Raw genomic sequence first — 19641 nt, forward strand, 5'->3', positions numbered from 1 at the left:
TGACTCGCTACCTTGAGAGATAGACAATAATTTTTGATCCCTTGTCAAGGAGTTAGATAAAATAGTAGGTTCCTATTAAAGAAAAAATTAATAATTGTATGCTAGTAGTGCAATATAGTCTAATGAATCTTGACGCTACGAAATCTACAGAGGTCTAGTCTAATTAAAGTTCACAAATCAAACATTTCAAACAGTAGACATTTTTGTTCTCTCAAATCATACTTTTCAACTTAGTAAAAAACATTTATCACAATATTTCTTTATCAAGAAATGATAATTTCAGTAATGCAACGGTAATCACATCTCAAGTAAAAATAGTAAAACATGTCTAGTAGCGGTAAAAACATTTAAAATAGTCAATAAACATTTCAAGAAATAGTTCAATACCATATCAAGTAAAAAATTTGTCCCACATGAAGTTCAAATCATTCTATATAAAACATTTCATTTTCAAAATCACAAACAAATCATGTAGGTTATGAAAAAACAAGTTGCAGTAAGGTCACTACTCACATAATACTCATGTTGAAATCCCAAACTCGTCACCTAGAGCAATTCATATGACTTTCTTTGATTAATCTATGATCATGTCATGTTAATTCCTTTTCTAAGTCTATTCATACCTAAATTAGAACCCATCCCTCGGAGTTTCATGTTTGAATCTAAAAATTCGTTGAATTATATTTACTTGTGCGACATAAAATTCAACTAGTCTATAACTCACATACTACTCATTTTTCTCAATATTTGCAGTAAGTGTCTTTCGCCATATGGTTGGAATTACAATTAGGCAATTTCCCTATGATCATTCTTCTAGAAGATGACAACACACGTCAATTGATCATATGTACATTTCAAGGAATCAAGCCACAATTACTCCACAAAGCTATCAGTTGGTGGTTCATTGTGTCAGAATTATAATAACTTACATGAATAATCATAATTCAATGAAATGTTGTTAAGACGACAAGATATAGAAAATAATTTGAATGGTCAATTCTCAAAAAATGGGAAAAATTTCTAGAATATTGTGATGGCCTTGAAGGTATTTTTAGAAAATTGTTGTTTTACCTCTTTCGATAGTTGCCCCGAGTCATGTTGGATCAGTTTATGAGACTAGTTTTGTAACGAGATCGAGAAGTTGTGATTTTTGAAAGTTTTAGAGTTTTCGAGACTCTTAAGTTGATATAAGTGACTTTAGTCAACATCCAGAACTATGAGTCTTGGAATATAATTTTGTTAGTTACATCAGCTCCGGAATGCGAAATTTGGCCTGAAAGAGTTGTCGTTTTCAGATTCAAAGTCTTTATATTGATTTGAGCCCTTGAGTTGGACGTTTAAGTGAATTTTTGCCAAGAATTGGCTTTAGTCAACGTTCAGAATTTGGATGCTCAAATTCGATTTTCGACGATTCCATTGGATTCAAAAGGTGATTTTAGGTCTAGGTAGGGTCTTAGTTTTATCAGAGGGTCCGAGGACAACTTGATCTTTTTGAGTGAAAGTTAGTTTATTGAGACTTAAATGGGTTTCGGGTTAAGTAGACCTCAAATTTGTGTTTAGATGGTTTCATTGAGTCTAGAACGTTGAATTTAGTTGGGTAGTATAGCTAGTTTGTGTACACAGGATGAATCTTGAGGGTCCATTTAGTAAATGTTTTGTGCATTGGTGTTTGCTGCATCTATTATCTGATGCCTCTTTCACGTTCGCGGAGCTTGTTCATATTTGCGAAGGGCTTTGTGTTGTATCTTCCATGTTCGCAGAGCTTTGGTCGCGATCACGGAGGGTTGAGGTGTTGGCCTCCTATTCATGAAGGCTTGGGCGCAATCGCGAATTGTCGCAGTGTTGACCCTCACGTTCGTGCGGTAGTGTCTGCGTTCGCGAAGGGAAATGGTGATCAACCTTTGTGTTCGTGGATTAGGGGTTGCATTCTTGGAAATCATGTAACCTGGGAGGAAACTTATTTTCCAAAATAAGGGTTTCTTCTCCATTTTCCGTTTTTGAACTTTGAGAACTCTAGAGTGGCGATTTGAAAGAGGTTTACCAAGATAAAATATTGGGTAAGTGATTTCAACCCTAATCCTCCATTACTCATTTATTTCTTCATAATTTTAGGGTACTTGTGTTCGATATTATTTTACTTAGGGTCAAATAGAGATGCTTGCTGAGTACTATTGTTATTAGGTACTCACTCCCTTACTTTCTACATTGTGTAGGTTATGATCTTAGATTTCCATGATCATTCCTCCTACATCTTCATTTGAGGCACACTTTTTGAGTTCGTGAGGTAGTTATTAGTCATCTCGACAGACATCACATAGCTCTTGATTATGTCTTTCTAATATTCTAGTATTGTAGACATTCAGACTTATGTTTTCTTCAAAATGTATTTCATTAGTGGTTGAACATGTGACAACATGTTTTGGGGAAGGTTATGTCATATTATGAGTTACACATACTTATGTAATGTTTAGCTCTTAATTTATTTATTTCTTCCTCATGTACCATTGTTGAAGGTTATTTAAGCTAACCTAATTTGGTGGGATAAGACAGGTGCCATCATGTTCGGTTTTTAGGTCATGATAAATGGTATCAAAGCCCCAGGTTCATGAGTCCCATGTATGTATAAGCCAAGGCTAGTAAAGTCTCGAGGATCGGCGTAAAGAGGTTCGTTACTTATCTTCGAAAGGATATGAAGACTTTTAGAAAGCTTCTTTTTTTCTTATTCATTCTCATTGTGCGTGGTTATTTTCGCTAGTACAAAATTGTCGCTTGTTCTTTTGAGAAATGGCTAGGACGAGATATACTGCGATTGGTAAAGGAGGGGAGGTAATCCCCGAGAATGGTATTGAGACCCCCAACTAGGGGTAGAGGTAGAGCTCGAGTGAGGGAGAAAGGTCGTGCCCGAGGGCTGGCACCAACTAGAGGCCATAGTAGAGGTGCCTCTCCCGTGCCAGAGTTGGATGCTGGAGGGGACCAAGTGTAACACCCCAAATTTTTTTTGAACTAAGATCCGAACCATCCTTCCTTGTAAGTAGGATTTTATCGAGGAATTTAAAATTTCTTGAGTGTTAAGGTCACTAGATGTAGCACCTTGAGTTCCAAGAAGAACTAAAGAGAGTTCATTCAAGTCATTCCTAAGTTTCTTTAAGTTTTGGGTCAACTTCAAAGGACCATAACCTTTAGTGTATGATGAGTTAGGTGGGCTACAAGATATCAAATGAAAGCTCTTGGGATTCTCTTTCCAACTCCACCTAGTTTGCTAAATTTTGAGCTCGTATGAGGGAAATATGCCCATTTAAAGTCGGGTTGTCCATTTAAGGAAAGTTACTCGGATTTAAGAGGGGTATTTTGGTATTTTCCTTACCCCCGTCACACCCCTTTTTTTGACACGAAAATGATTTTTCCAATTTAAGTGACGGTATTGATTAGGAATTATTTTATTTTTTCTTTCAGAGTCGCCACTTGGAATTGAGTTATGGTGTTCCAAGTCACATTTTTTTTTAGTCCCTAATCAAAGGAAATGACTCTTTATTATGGTCTGCGAACTAGAAATTCGGGTAAGGAATTATGTTGACCGAGGGAAAAGTATTAGACATATCTCGAGTCTCATGGTTCTAGCACGATCGCTTTTATTGACTTATACTTATTTTAACTATTTTTGGATATATTATTTTCAGGCCATGACTTGTTGAGATTTTTATCGTTGAACTTTTATTTGGTCTCAACCTAGATTCGTAACCGCATTCTTGGTTTTGATCTTTAATAGCTTCGAATCATAACTGCTTTATTCTCTCGAGTGTGTTACCTAATATTCTATGTCTCACATCTTGATTTTAATTAAATAAAATATTTGTTAGAATAATTTTACCAAAATGTGTGTCACCACATCCTTGAAATTTTTTAAATGTTTTAAAAAAGATGTGTAACCACATTCTTAATTGAAACAATTTTCTTTTTAATGTGTCTAAAATTATGTCTAACGTTAAAAGAAAACATTTATTCCTTATAAAGACAAAATCAAATAAAGTAAAATAAATCTACACTTCTAGAATACAATATGAAATTTTGGATTATTTCTATATATTTTTTTATTACTTCACAAGTTAAAGTCAAAATTAGCACACACTTTTTAATCCAACAAAATAATAAAGAATTATAAAATATTTCTTATTTTTTGTTTGATAAAATAAAAATGACTATAATTTATTTACTTATTTTAGCCTAACAATTCCTAGTTTATCATTATTATCTAAATCAAGGCAAGAACAACACCATGACCGTTCATTTCTAAGAGGTCACAACTAACGAATAAAAATAAATAAATAAAAAATAATCATCGATTAAAGGTATCTTTATTCATGAAATAGAGATATAACAACTAACAAATTAATCGTTTCAATCAAATTAATGAATAAAACAAAATCGGGGCAAAAAACTTAAGTATATGACTTAATAACTTTAATTACACGAATATAGCAGTACTTTTTTTTCAAAACTGAAATTCTTATTAAAATAATAATAAAAAAAAAACGTTTACCAAGTCAGCCACAATTATCCATATTCCTTAAATTTCTCCAATTATTTTACCTTTCCTGATTTACTCCAATTTGTTATATATCATATCCCATAAAGAAAAGTTTCCTACAAAAATAAAACTTATGTTCCAAACTAAGATCGACGATCGAATATGCAGACCAATAATTTTTCAATTCTAATTCATCACAACGGGCGTTGGGACTCATCAGGTAATCTTTTTGGTAGTAATTCCTTTGGTTTTGTCGAATCTGGTGGAATATACATTCTTAAGATTTTGGTTAATGTTCTGGTGCAACGGTAAATGTATAACTATTAAATATATATTAAGATTTAGCAATTGTTTGTGGAATATTAATAGGATTTTCACATAATCTGCGTTTTAATTCTTTTTGGTATTTATTCGTTGTTTTATATTAACAATTTTGGTGTAATACAACAACATCATATGATTTTGGTTGTAATCTGATGTGCCGAATAAGTTTTTTTAATAAAAAAATTAGGTTAAATTGATTAAAGCACCAAGTTAATATAAAATCATTAATTAAGTTGTTTAATTGGTATGATGCATGCCGAATGTTAACAGATTTTTATCAATAGTTTTTTTTGGTATATGATATGGTGTACACATACCAACTTCAAGTTCATATTTTTGTGTATTTAGTTGTATTATTTGGTATATAAACTATAACTTTAAAAAAAAAATTCGGTTAATTTTTTGGTGTATTTTATTTATCTAAATTGGTGTAGATAATAATTTGAAAATTGGTCATATGTGATCTGGTACTTAATCTGGTATAATTGTTTCTATAAATTGGTGGTAAATTAATACTCTGATAAATGTGTTGGTGTATTTTTAGGTTAAATATTAGATTACTATTGGTACGTCGATTGGTGTAATACATTGTATGATTTAACTAATTGTGTGAATTACCACAAATTGGTTTAGGTATGTGATGTGGTATTTATGTTGGTATATTTGTTTCTAGTAAATGACACCAAAATAATACTATGATGTATGAGTTGGTGTATTTATTGGTCTAATATATAATATCATAATTTCAAAATACGTAATAAATTATTGATGTATGAGTTGTTGTATTTATTGGTGTAATAAATTATTTGGTGTAATTGATGGTGAAAATTGAGGTGAAAATTTTGGTGAAAACATTGGTGCACATTTTGGCAATTACTAAAGTATATCGATAACTGTCTTATATACCATCGAATGCCAATGTAACTACCAAATTGTTTAAATTGATGAGTGTATAAAATTCATTCTGCAATTTTTTAAAAATTTATTAATAATTTGAAATTTCTACAGGTAATTACGTGGATTACGAAATTGAAGGAGTGATGTATGATGCAAACACCAAATACGAAGGTTTGATTACTACTATATTTTCACAATTGGGTGTGGACACGACCATTTATTATTTGGAACTCAAATATTTCGTGACTGGTCCGTCACCACCAATGAAGATTCATAACGATATGGGTGTATATAATTCCAGCCTAAAACAAAAATAATTTTAGTGAAACTACTTAATGTGAAAAACTTGGTTACCAGAAATAATATACTATGTTAATGTAAAACGTTGATTAACAATTGTAAAATATCCCCAGATATTGGTAAAAATATAGGAATAATGAATAAAGGTGTGTTAATAAATTGGTTTGATCTGAAACCAATATATGGTAAAATAGTCACGCAATTGGTAAACATATAGGCATGTAATAATGGTTGTGTGTAGAAATCATATGTTTACTTTATATACCAACATAAAACAATAAATTGGAAAGAAACTAGTTTAGGTTAAAATCATGGTTTGAATGATAGCAGAAAAAACACACTATGTTAATGTAAAAAAATTGGTTTACTTGAACTAAAAACTACACAAAACTTGGTAAAACGTAATGGTATATATACCAAACTAAACATTGTATGAAATCAAATAGCATATATAAAAAAGATTTGATAATGCTAAAACCAATTGTCATAATATTGGTTGTATAAAGTAATTCAACTGTTTGAGTTATATACCAACCTATAACGGTATATTGTAAAAAATTATAAAAGGTTACTATTTTGGTTTGGACTGTTACCATAATTACCACATTCTGTTCATGTAAAAAAAAATTGGTTTATATATGGTAAAAAAAAGGCACAAATATATGGTGAGGCCTCTGGTTAATTCGAATGAAAAACGATTAAGTGAAAAAGATGTAAGGTTTAAGAGATATAAATAATTAAAATTGAAGGGTTAACTCAATATACCGCTGAAAAAAGGATTCTTAATATTTCTAGGAAATAACTCAGTTATCAATAACTGTACCAATTTTATTGGTACCATTAAAATCTTTAAATAAAAGGAATAAATCAATATGAACAAAAAAATGACTACAAAACATAAAAAGGAAAATAAAAAAATAATGAATCGAGTGAAAAGGGATTTGTAATATTTCTTGGAACTATAACTCAATTATAGTACTGTAACAACTTTATTGGTACCACAAATCTTTATAAGGAAAAGGGTCAAAAATGCCTTTAAACTATGTGAAGGAACAAAAATGCCCTCCATTTATAGTTTGGCTCAAAAATATCCTTACCATCAATACTTTGGTTCAAAAATACCCTCCGTTTGTATTTTTGTCCAAAAATGCCCTTGCCGTCAATATTTGGTCCAAAATGCCCTTATTGTTATTTAATGGGTCAAAAATGCTCATTTTGCAAATAAATATATTATTATTTTCTTTTTAATACATCTTTTTCTAATAATGTTTTTTTTAAAATTAACAAATGTTTATCTTACTTCAATTCAGAAAAAATAAAAAATGAAAATATTTCTTATTTTATTATCATTATTTTTTATCGTTATATAAATATAAATTAATAATGGATATACTATAATCTTATATATATATATATATATGACATATATTATCTGTCGAAAGGGTATATGAAGTTATTCTATTTTAATTGATAAAATGAGATTAAGAAGAAAAAAATATTTCCTACATTTTTATTTGTTAAAGTGATTTTAAAAGAAAGAAAACAAGAAAAGTTTTCTTTAATAGTATTTTTATAAGGAAGAATATGTGTTTAAAATGAAAATATAAAATATATTTATTCAGAAAAGGACATTTTTGACCCATTTTGTAACTATAGGGGCAATTTTGGACCAAAGTATTGACTGCAGGGCATTTTTGAGCCAAAATATTGACAGTAAGGACATTTTTGAGCCAAACTATAAACGGAGGACATTTTATTCCTTTCACATAGATTAAGGGCAATTTTGACCCTTTTCCCATCTTTATATAAAAGGAATCCCAATAATGACTACAAAACATAAAAAGTAAATAACTAAAAAACAAACAAACATGTGTATGTGGGTGTGTTTAATGAGAGAGAATATATGATAAACTTAAATACCTAATTACACTCCACATAGAGAGAGAATTCCGGTAAAAAAATTTTAAAAATATTTTGTTATGTATGTAATTTAAAAACTTAGTTTGTAATTAAATATAAGTATATTGATATTTTGTTAATAGAAGTCTTAAGTAGTATACTTTTGTAATTTTTCCAACAAAATATAAGAAAACTTGTCATAAAATTCCATCAAATTCCATAAATAAATTAAAGAGATAAGGAAAAGTTGAATACCGCAAAATCTTGACCGAACCTCGATTAGAACACTCACCAAGTTTTTGTAGGTGGTTTGTGATGATATATGTGTTGTGTTTAAATAAAAAAATAATAAAAAAGAAAAAAAATATGTGAATGTATTGATGAATTTTGAAAGAAAAGTAAACTAAAAATAAAATGGATTCCTCTTTTTTTTCTTCTCCTGCGTGCATTGTAGTGTTGTGTGTGTATTGTTTCTTCTTTTTCTTTTTATGTTCCGTCCATATCAGTGTGTTCTCTGTGAGTATATAGGAGTGTGTAGAGGGGTTGAGGGTAGTGGTGAAGTGGGGTCGTGTGGAGTGTAGTTGCTGATGTATGGTAGGAAATGGGGAGGGAGGTGGGGTAGTGTAGGTTAGTAATTATTTTTATTTAAATTATATATAGAATATAAAAATATTAACTCGTTATCTTGAACTAATAAAATATAAGAAGATTTAAATAATTAATTTAAAAATGTAATTAAGAAATACTAGCTTATTTATTAAAATTAAAATTAAAATTAAAATTAAAATTAAAAGAAAACATGTATTTTTTGTAGTTTTCAAATCTTTTAAAATAAACATACTAAAATAAGACAAAATCAAAATATATAACTTGACATAAAAGAAATATTTTAGGAATACAAATAGTATAAAATTTTATGTTCGGTCAAAAATTTCGTATCTATATACCCTATCAGATTTATTCATTTTTAGTAATTAAATAGGGGTCTGAACTGATTTAGTTCACTTTACACAAATCCTAATTCACGCTAGGGTTTTAGAAAAGAGTTCAAGAAGAGAAAATAGGAGAAAAGATCAAGGTGTTCGTCGAGGTTCTCAAGTTTTATTGCGGATTTTTTCCATGGGTTTGATCCCTAAGAGGTATGTAAGTTAACATTGTAATGACCGGGTTCCGTCGTTATAGAAAAGCCAACGACGGAAAATTTTGGGCCGGAAAACTTTTTTCGTAGTATTTGGATTTTTCCAACCTAGTCCAGATTTGGACGCAATCGGAGTCATTAAGGTGTAGGGAAATCTGGTAACAATCGGATGAAATAATTATGATTTTGATTACATGAGTAGTTAGATAACTTGTTAAGGAATCCGTATGACTTTACGGAATTGAATTTGGGCGAGTAGAACTCCCAGAATCGATCTTAGCGTGAAGGGTATTTTCTGAGCGTCGTTGGTTAGAGGTGTGTTGTGAAATGGGGATTTTAAAATTATTAAAATAGCTCATTGGTTTGTGCAAGCCGCTTTGGCGCTGGGTTTTTCCGCTCTAGCGGGGCCGTTGAAGCGGGATAAGGGCCGCTGAAGCGGGATAAGGGCCGCTGTGGCGGGCTCGACGTGATTTAAGGTCGTTAATAATTCCCTAAACGACTTATTTTGCACTTTTTGACTTTTGGATCTAAGGAACGAACTCCAGGCGAGTCCTACTCATTTTTCACCATTCTTGAGGCTAAAGGTAAGCTTTTCACTCCCCGAAACCATTTTTCGATTCGTAGAACGTAATAGAATGGGTAATTAATGATGGAAGAAGGTTTTGATCTAGATTCTATGGTGGAAACAACCCTAATTGGGATAATTGAGATCATGGGTTTGATCTAGGGTTCATAGAATTGTTAGTAATCTGGGTAATTAGTGATTGTTTATTGATTCCCGTATTATATTGATTGTTTGTAGACCAAGAACAAGCAGAACGAATCTGGAAAGGGAAGGATCAAGTTTCTTAGGGTTTCAAGCTTGTTTCGAGGTAGGCGATGGTTGTGATTCTATGATTGTGTGATGTATTCTTGTTCTTGCTTCATTATGATACTTGTATGTATATGAATGTTTCATTATTGATCACATTTGTTGTAAATGAGATAGAAGACTGATGAATGCCATGAATCATGACTTAAATGTATGATCTTGAGAATATACTTGTGATTGTGATTGTGTTGAATGGATTGGCTGCCACGTTCCGACATAACTAACTTGGATCGGTTGCCACGTTCCGGCATAACTATGGGATCAGTTGCCACGCTCCGGCATAATTATTGGATCAGGTACCACGTTTCGGTATGCTAACTGTTTGGGTTTGTGTTCCATGAGAGGACCAATGATTTGATATGATTGTGTATCTTGAGTAATGTGAAGTTGTTCGGTGTTCGTAAATGTTGATAATTTTGTATATGTTTGATATATGAATGTGTTATAATGTTGTAATGACTTGCTTATGTTACACTTAGTGGGATAGCCGTGTGATCCTACCAGTACACTATGGTTGTGTACTGATACTACACTTGCTCTTATTTTTGTTGAGTACATGACATCTTCAAGCAGCTATTGACAGACCTCGCTTAGGAGATCAGTGATCGTTCGAATTCAAGGGTGAGCCAATTCTTCCGGGCTGCCAGGGGTTGTCTTTCATCCATGTCCATCATTTTCAGACTTAAACTATGTTCTAGTTAGTTGATTAGTTCATTAGATTGGGGTTGCTTCCCTTCTTATTTAAACTAGTTGAACTTTAGATGATTTGGTACATTGACTTTCAGGTTCTAGGCTATTTCTTCTGCATTGTTTAGTTCTTGTTAGACTTTTGTTGGAGTTTATGAGAACTCCCTATTTATTTCCTTAGTATTTAACTTGCTTCCGTAACTTAAATGCCTTAGTTTTTAGATTAGTTGCTTGGTTTGGGTTGTAGAAGTGGTTCTCCCACCAGAGAGTTATTGTGGGTGCCAAGCACGATGGTCGGGGTCGTGAAAAAGTTGGTATCAGAACCTAGGTTCGTTGATCTCGATGTACCAAAATGAGTCTAGTAGAGTCTCGCGGAACGGTACGGGGACGCCTTTACTTTTCTTTGAGAGACTATAGGACTTTAGGAAATCTCTCTATTTTCTCTTGTCTCCTTTCGTGCTATAACTTGATTCCAATTGGTATCTATCGATTCGAATTGGTATCTAATCTCTTTCACTCTTCTGTCCACAGATGGTTAACACTAGGTATGACAACGTCAGTCCCGTAGCTCTCGTCAATGCTCTAGCTGAGGAATCTGCAGCGAGAGGTCGCAGTCGAGGTAGGGGTAGATGAAGAGCTAGGGGTAGAGGTCGAGGAATTGTCGCGCCTGCTGGGAATGAGGTACCGGTTGAGAATGCCCCTGTGAATGAGAACCCTCCGGTGCATCGTGAAGAGTTAGAAGAGGATATTGAGGTTGATAATGTTGAGGAGGTTGGACAAGAGAAATAGGTGCAGGCTAAGACTACCAATGTTCCTCCCATAGACCTAGTGTTAGCTCGATAGACCATGTCATTCATGAAAAGGTTGGTTGGTTCAGGAGTGCTTCATTCTGTTCAAGCAACTTAAGCTCCCGCTAATCCCCCTGTTGCTAGCACTGCGCCCAAGATGGGTGGAACGAGAGGTAATGATGCTTTATTCCATCCTTTGTTGGAATCTGTTATGACTGGTAATGAGCATGACATGTTGACTAAGTTTTTGAAGCTTAAGCCTCATGTGTTTCTTGGTTCTGGGAATGAATATGCTTATGAGAGGCTTCATAAGTTGGGAATTGTCCATCAACATGGGGTTGAGTTTGTATCCTTTCAACTTCAAGGTGAGGCTAAGCAGTGGTGGCGAGCTTATATGAAATGCAGATCTTCTACTTTACCTCCACTTACTTAGACCCAATTTCATGCTGTGTTTCTAGAAAAGTATGTGCCTAGAACTTTGAGAGATCGTAAGAAAGATGAATTTATGGCTTGGAACAAGGTGGTATGTCTGTGGCTGCTTATGAGGCCAAGTTCCATGCTTTGTCTAGATATGCTACTCAATTGGTGACTACTGAGGATGAGAGGATCCGCTTATTTATTAGGGGACTGAATTTTGAGTTGCAAGTATTATCTGTTCATATGACTATTGCAGGGAAGGGCTTTAATAAGGTAACAAATTATGTTAAGAAAGTGGATGGGGTGAGGTGAGACGGTCAGGCTAAGGCATTGGCTAGAAGGGCCAAGATTTCAGGCAACTTTCAAGGTTCTTATTCCAGAGATTCAGGGAGGCCAATGCTTGCAGCCAAGCCAATTCAGTCCTCCATGCCCTCCTCTACATGTAATTACTCAGGAACTCCATCTTATCATTTTCAGGATAGCTAGGGAGTCGTGCCTTCGACGGGCGGCAGACTATCTTTCGATCATACTTGCTATAATTGTGGAGAACCTGGGCATATGAAGAGAGATTGTCCCCACCCATGTGTATTCGATGCCGCGCAACAGCCTTCTAGAGTAGTGGTACCCGCGGGGAACATTAATAATGGTCGAGGGCGTCCACAAGGTGGGCGAAGAGGTAGTCAGTGAGGCCGTGGAGGTAGAGAAAATGGTAACGGAAGTAGGGGTAACGTGAAACCAAGCAGAGAAATGGCTCGTCAAGATGATAGGGCTCAATGTTATGCTTTTCCGGGAAAGAATGAGGCAGATGCATCTAAAACGGTGATCACAAGTACTATTCTTGTCTGTGACCGGATAGCTAATGTGTTATTTGATCTGGGTTCTACCTATTCATATGTATCCGTGAGATTCGCCTAAGAATTTGATATGATTTGTGATATTCTTGATGCCCCTATTTATGTTTCTGCCCCCAGCTGGAAAGTCAATCATAGTTACCCATGCCTATTGTGTTGGTCCTATTTTGTTTATAGGTTTTCAGACTGGGGCTGATTTGGTGATTTTGGATATGACTGACTTCGACATAATCTTAGGCATGACTTGGTTGTCCCCTTATTATGCTGTTCTTAATTGTTATACTAAGTCTGTAACTCTAGAAATTCCGGGAAGGGAAAAATTAGAGTGGGAAGGGGTGTACAAGCCTAAGCGAACTAAGATCACATCCTCCATTTGGGCTAAGAAATTGATAGGGCATGGTTGTTTGGCTTATTTGGCTCATATTAGGGATATTGAGATTGAAGCTCCATCCATTGGGTCTATTCTTGTGGTGTCAGAATTTAGAGGAGTGTTTCCTAAAGACTTGCCTGGTATTCCTCCGGATAAAGATATTGATTTTTGCATTAATTTAGAGCCTGGTACACGCCCCATTTCTGTCACGCCCTGAGCTACCCCCGAGATGTAGACACGGGACCTAGGATCATAAGTGACCCCAAGCTAACCCTGCTAGCATAATCATGACCATACTAAAGATAAATTGAGAAATAAAACTGTTGCGGAAGTTAATAATAAGTAAATCTGAAATGATGGGGAATACCATATACTAAAACTAAATATAAAATCTGAGAGTTTAATACAAAAGAAACATCAAACTCAAATACTAAGTTGAATCTAACTATGTCTGAAAATAGCCTCTAACTAACTAGAAGTGCTGGGACATTCCCCAGCTAAGTCTAGAAAAAATGAAGCTAAAAGGCTGAAATAATGAAAAGATAACATGATTGTTGTCCTCGAAGAATGAGGACTCAACACTAATGCTTCTGAACTGAAGATCGGGAACCGATCTAAGTGTGATCTGGATGCTGAGAACCTGAACCTACATCACGAGAAGATGTAGCGCAGAGTATGCGTCAGTACTTGAAAGGTACTGAGCATGCAGGATCGAGTAAAGCTGAAATAAACATATAACTGAACAAGCAATAGAGCAAGAACATAATCTGAACATGATATAGATACTGAACTAACTGAATGCAATGACCAAATTATAACATGTTGAGATTGAATACTGAACTGTATTGAAATGTGGTCAATGCAATGGTATCTGATTGAATTGTGGGAAATACTAATAACTGATAATAAAACAATATGAGCTAATTGTGGAGTCCGATGTATACGGCCCATCGAGAGGACTCAATACACCCGACCAAAGGTATAGAAGCATGCCGACGTGATCACTAAAATGATTCCCACAGAAGGGACTTACAACTTACGTGGCTCGTAGTTCTGGACTATATGGGTGACTGACCCTAGTCGAACTCGGTATTATGATACTCCCAATGGATTAAGTGATTAACACATTATGACTGAATTACTGTGATATACTGGATAGCTCAAAATGACATGCAAACTGAGAATGCGCATAAATAACTGAGTATGACACGTTTAAGACTGAGGCATGTATATCTGAAATACTAAAATATATTACATAGCATGTGTAATTCAAGAACTCAAGAAATACATAGCTAGGGTTTTGAAATTCCTGCAATAAACGAAGTAAAAACATGATAATTTGGTTTGGAACATGTAAATAACCGATTCATGATAATATGCTGAAGTTCTAGAAACCCTAGGTCTAGTTAATAATAGGGAATCAAGAATCTAACTGAAATCTAGGGACCTAATGGGTGAAAGGAACCCACTAGTGAAATCCCACATACATGATGACGAATTCCATGGAGAAATATTTTGATTTCAGGGAGGAAACTGATGGAATCTTGCTGCGTTCTTGAACTAGGGTTCTTGACCTCTTTTCTCCTCTCAAGCTCTAATTTTCTAAGTTTTGATTAATGATTTTGACTATGGTAAGTTCTAGTTATGCTTCTAGGCTTAAATTGAGTAAAACCTCATAATTTAGGGTCTAAACGACGTAGTTTAGGGGTTCAACGCATAGGGAAAAGACCAAAATGACCCTGACTTAAATGCTTTCGAGGCCAACCGACGGACCTGGTCCACGGATCGTGGTTCACCCTACGGTCTGTCCTGGTTAGCCATCATTCGGCTTAGAGGATGGGTTATGCAGAGCACGTTTCACGGACCTGGTCCACGGGCCGTGGTCCCACATAAGGTAAAGGTTTTCTGGGTATTTTTTCTGTGGACCACGTTCCACAGACCTGGTCCACGAACTGTGGTCCAACCTACGATCCGTAGGTGGCACCTGCATTTCTGGAAATCTGCATTCTGGTCTATCTAAGATACAGGGTGTTACATTATCTCCCCCTTGGGAACATTCGTCCTCAAATGAAGACTAAACTAGCTGGAATGGAGGGAAATAGCTGCAAACCCTACCATTAAACACTGAAAATTGATTTTTGACTGAGCTGAGTTCCAAAACATGCAAATACGTTGAAAATGCAAGTACAAATTGAAGGAACACGCTACTAAGACTGAATATACGCATGAATGACTGGAAAACTGAAGATGAACTATTACCTCAAGGAAAGAGGTGAGGATACTTGGCTTTCATGGCTGCTTCTGCTTCCCAAGTAGCTCCCTCTACGGACTGACTCCTCCACCAAACCTTGACTGAAGCGACTTCCTTGTTTCTCAACCTTCTAACCTGATGATCAAGAATCTCAATTGGTACATCCTCATAAGTAAGGCTATCTTTTACAGTCACACTCTCTAATGGCACCATGGATGCTGGATCACCCACACATTTCTTCAATAGTGAAATGTGAAAGACTGGATGCACTGCTGCTAAATCTGCTGGCAACTCTAGCTCATAAGTCACTTTACCAATCCTTTTCAAGATACGGTAAGGGCCTATGTATCTGGGACTGACCTTTCCTTTCTTGCCAAATCTTATCACCCCCTTCATAGGTGACGCTTTTAGGAAAACCCAATCATCAACTTGGAACTCTAGTTCCCTTCTCCTTACATTTGCATAAGACTTCTGGTGACTTTAGGTTGTCTTAAGTCTATCTATAATGAGTTTCACTTCTCCATAGAATAAAGGACTGAATCTGTCCCTATCAAGGCTGATTCACCTACTTCAAACCAACCAACAGGAGATCTACATCTACGCCCATACAATGCCTCATAAGGGGCCATCTGAATGCTAGGATGGTAACTATTGTTGTAGGCAAACTCTGTAAGAGGAAGGTGATCATCCCAACCACCCTTAAAATCGGTCACACAAGCTCTCAACATGTCCTCTAAGGTCTGAATGGTACGCTCTACCTGACAATCCGTTTGTGGATGAAATGCTGTGCTAAGATTAACCTGAGTACCAAGACCTTTCTGAAATGACTTCTAGAAATGAGAGGTAAATTGAGGACCTCTATTTGAGATGATAGAAAAAGGAACCCCATGCAACCTCACAATCTCATTACTATAAAGCTTGGCGTAGTCCTCCGCCAAATCTGTAGTCTTGACCGCCAAAAAACAAGAAGACTTAGTAACTCTGTCAACTATCACCCAAATAGAGTCATGCTGTCTGCGAGTACGAGGTAAACCTGTGATGAAGTCCATGTTGATCACTTCCCACTTCCAAGTAGGAATGTCAATCTCTTGAGTCATACCTCCTGGTTTCTGGTGTTCTACCTTGACTTGCTGGCAATTTGGTCACTTAGCCACAAAATCCGCTATATCTTTTTCCATACCATTCCACCAATAGACTTCCCGCAGGTCGCGGTACATCTTAGTGGCGCCTGGATGATTAGAATATCTGGAGTTATGGACTTCTGCAAGAATATGCTGTCTCAACTCTCCCACATTAGGAACACTTAATCGACCCTGGTAGGGAAGCACACCATCCCCCCTTGGGAGAATACCTCAACTCTCTGTTGATGGACTGCACCCTTGAGTTCGAGCAATATCAGATCACTGTTTTGCTTTTCCTTAACTTCCACTACCAAAAAAGATTCTACCCCATTCTGAACCATTACACCACCATCTGCTCTGCTCATAAGACGAACTCCTAGGCGAGCAAGTCTGTGAACATCCTTTGCTAGCTCCTTTCTTTCTTCCTCAACATGTGCTACACTACCCATAGATAATCTGCTAAAGGCATCTTCTACTACATTTGCCTTATCAAGATGGTAATGCACACTCATGTCATAATCCTTGAGGAACTCAAGCCATCTTCTCTGGCGAAGATTCAACTCTTTCTGGGTGAACACATACTGAAGGCTCTTATGGTCTGTGAACACATCTACATGAACACCATATAGGTAGTGTCTCCAAATCTTGAGTGCAAACACCACAACTGCAAGCTCGAGGTCATGATTCAGATAGTTCTTCTCATGCATATTAAGCTGTCTGGAAGCATAAGCTATAACCTTACCTCGCTGCATCAATACACAACCTGGGCTGACTCTAGACGCTTCACAATAAATAACATAACCGTCTGAACCCTCTGGTAGAGTCAAAACAAGAGCTGTAGTCAACATAGTCTTCAGTTCAGCGAAGCTCTTCTCACAATCATCTGACCACTGAAACTTAACCTTTTTCTGAGTCAACCTAGTCAATGGAGAGGCTATGGATGAAAATCCTTCCACGAACCTTCTGTAATAACCTGCTAGACCCAAGAAAATTTTGATATCTGTAGGAGAGGTAAGTCTGAGACATTATTTCACTGCTTCTATTTTCTGGGAATCCACTCGAATCCCTTTGATGAATACTATATGCCCAAGGAAAGCAACTGATTGTAACCAAAACTCGCACTTGTTAAATTTTGCGAATAATTGGTGATCCTTGAGAGTTTGCAGGACAAACCTCAAATGACTCACATTTTCTTCCTCATTCCTAGAGTAAATGAGGATATCATCAATAAAGACGATAATGAACAAGTCCAAATACTGCTTGAACACTCTGTTCATCAAGTCCATAAAAGCTGAAGGAGTATTGGTTAGTCCAAAAGACATAACTACAAATTCATATTGACCATACCTAGTTCTAAAGGCTGTTTTTGGAATGTCACTATCTCTGACTTTAAGCTGATGATAACCCGATCTGAGGTCTATCTTTGAGAAATGACTAGCACCTTGTAGTTGGTCAAACAAGTCATCAATCCTGGGGATGGGATACTTATTCTTTATTGTGACCTTGTTCAACTGCCTATAGTCAATGCACATTCTGAGAGAACCATCTTTCTTTTTCACGAACAATACTGGTGCACCCCATGGTGAAATACTAGGTCTGATGAAGCCTTTATCTAGAAGGTCTTTCAACTGCTCCTTTAATTTCTTAAGCTTAGCTGGAGCCATTATGTAAAGAGGAATAGAGATAGGTTGGGTATCTGGAAGGAGATCAATTCCAAATTCGATTTCCATATCCGGAGGAACTCCGGGAAAATCTTCTGGAAACACTTCTGGGAAGCCATTAACCACAAGAACTGACTCACGTGTTGGGGTTTCGGATCTTGAATCCTTAACCCGAACTGGATGATGGAGATAACCCTTAGATATCTTCTTTCTGGCCTTGAGGTAAGAAATGAATCAACCCATAGGCGCTAAGCTACTACCTTTCCATTCTAAGATTGGTTCATTTGGAAACTGAAAACGAACAATCCTAGTTCTACAATAGACTAAGGCATAACATGAATGTAACCAATCCATGCCTAGAATAACATCGAAGTCTACTATTTTTAACACTACAAGGTTTGCTGAGGTGACTTTCTGAGAGACTGTGACATGGCAATTTTTGTATACCCGTCTAGCTATAACTGGGTCACCGACTGGAGTAGAGACTGAGAAAGGTTCTGAGAGAGTTTCTGGACTAACATCAAACTTAACTGCTATATAAGGAGTTACAAAGGAAAGAGTAGCCCCTGGATCTAACAAAGCATAAACATCAAGATCAAAGGCTCGTAACGTACCAGTGACTACATCAAGAGAATCTTCCTGATCCTGGTGAGCCTGAAGAGCATAGAGCTTGTTCTAGCGCTATCCGCCACCTGTACCAGAAGAGTTACCCTGCTGAGTCGGCCGACCTACTGGTGCTGCTGAAGTTGTAGACTGGGATCGATTAACATTGCCTCTTTGACCCTGTTTAGAAGGATAATCCCTCAACCTGTGACCAGACTGACCACACCCAAAACATTTTTCCTTTCCTGCAAGGCACTCGCCCGGATGGTTCTTACCACACTTAGGGCAAGTTGGCTAGGTTTTAGTTCCTGAAACACTTCCATTAGACTTGGATCCTGATGCCCTACCTTTCTGTTCTTGTCTGAACTTGGAGGATGGAATACTAGCTGATGAAGGTGTTGGAGTTGAAAATTTCTGCTGACCCTGCGAGTGATTCCCACCACCCGATTTCTACTGAGAGTAGTCATAGCTTCCGGTCCTAGCCTTCTTGTTCTCCTTAGCCTATTCTCTAAGCTTATCACCCTCAACCTGCTGAGCATGAGTCATGAGCCTAAAGATGCTCATATTTTCCAGTAACATAGCATTTCTACACTCTGTCTTCACCAAGTCTGACACTTCATATAGAAACTTATTCATCTGAACCATGGAATCAACAACCATATGAGGAGCATACCTGGAGAGTTGGGGTAAACTTGAGCTCATACTCTTGGACTATCATACTACTTTGCCTTGAGTTCATAAATTCCTGAACTTTTGCCTCATTTAGCTCTCTTAGGAAAAACCTGTCAAGAAAGGTCTCACTGAAGCAATCCTAAGAGATAGAAGTTGCATCTGTACCCCTATTCTCCTTCCATTGAGTATAATAGATATAAGCTATATTCTTAAGTTGGTAAGATGCTAACTCAACCCAATCATTCCCAGTTACCTGCATCACTTCA

The 19641-nt window shown here is 36.2% G+C and overlaps 2 protein-coding genes across 2 annotated transcripts in view; one reads left to right on the forward strand and one right to left on the reverse strand.

The window, feature by feature from the left end:
- LOC125825796 (mechanosensitive ion channel protein 10-like) overlaps positions 1-19641 on the reverse strand; it is a 676215-nt gene that overhangs the window by 248959 nt on the left and 407615 nt on the right. The gene's annotated exons all lie outside the window — the stretch shown is intronic.
- The window catches only part of LOC125825812 ((S)-coclaurine N-methyltransferase-like), a 345716-nt gene continuing 332852 nt past the window's right edge, over positions 6778-19641 (forward strand). Inside the window, exon 1 of the mRNA XM_049505106.1 lies at positions 6778-6790. The gene's annotated coding sequence lies outside the window, so the exon portion shown is untranslated. The remainder of the gene's footprint in view (positions 6791-19641) is intronic.

Source organism: Solanum verrucosum, unplaced genomic scaffold (assembly GCF_900185275.1).
Source record: "Solanum verrucosum unplaced genomic scaffold, falcon-dt-bn FXZP01000247.1, whole genome shotgun sequence".
Classification (NCBI taxonomy): Eukaryota; Viridiplantae; Streptophyta; class Magnoliopsida; order Solanales; family Solanaceae; genus Solanum; species Solanum verrucosum.